Source organism: Charadrius vociferus, unplaced genomic scaffold (genome assembly GCF_000708025.1).
Source record: "Charadrius vociferus isolate BGI_N301 unplaced genomic scaffold, ASM70802v2 scaffold375, whole genome shotgun sequence".
In the NCBI taxonomy this organism is placed as follows: domain Eukaryota; kingdom Metazoa; phylum Chordata; class Aves; order Charadriiformes; family Charadriidae; genus Charadrius; species Charadrius vociferus.
This window is the reverse complement of record NW_009648440.1, coordinates 771,779-772,228: the sequence shown is the minus strand read 5'-3', so window position 1 is coordinate 772,228 and position 450 is coordinate 771,779.

Here is a 450-nt window from a genome sequence, read left to right as displayed (position 1 = left end):
GGAGACAGAGCCCTTGCTGGGGTGCCCCCCCGGGGACCTTTCGCCGGCGGCAGGCAGCCCGCATCGCCCCGGGCTTGCCCGGGTTCCGCTCTCGCCCGCTGCCGGCATCCCCCCGGACCGGCGCCTGGGTGCAGCCGGGCGTGCTCCCGTCGCCGCCCCCGGCTTCCCGGCTTCTGGACGGTGTCCGTCCATCGGAGGACGGTGGGAAAAGAGCCTCCTAGCTTTCCCTCACCCCTCGGAAGAAAACTAAAACTCCATAATAAGGGGGCGATTTCCAGCTCATTAGTGGACCCGAGTTATCCGCGCGTGAGGTTGAATTACTAATGGATAATCTCTCCGTAATTAGCACATCCCCCAATTAGCCCTCCGTTGAGGCGAATGTTAAAACGGTGGCAAACCGGGGAAAAAAGAGCCGAGCGGGTCGGGAGGGGGCCGGCGGCAGGAGCAGGG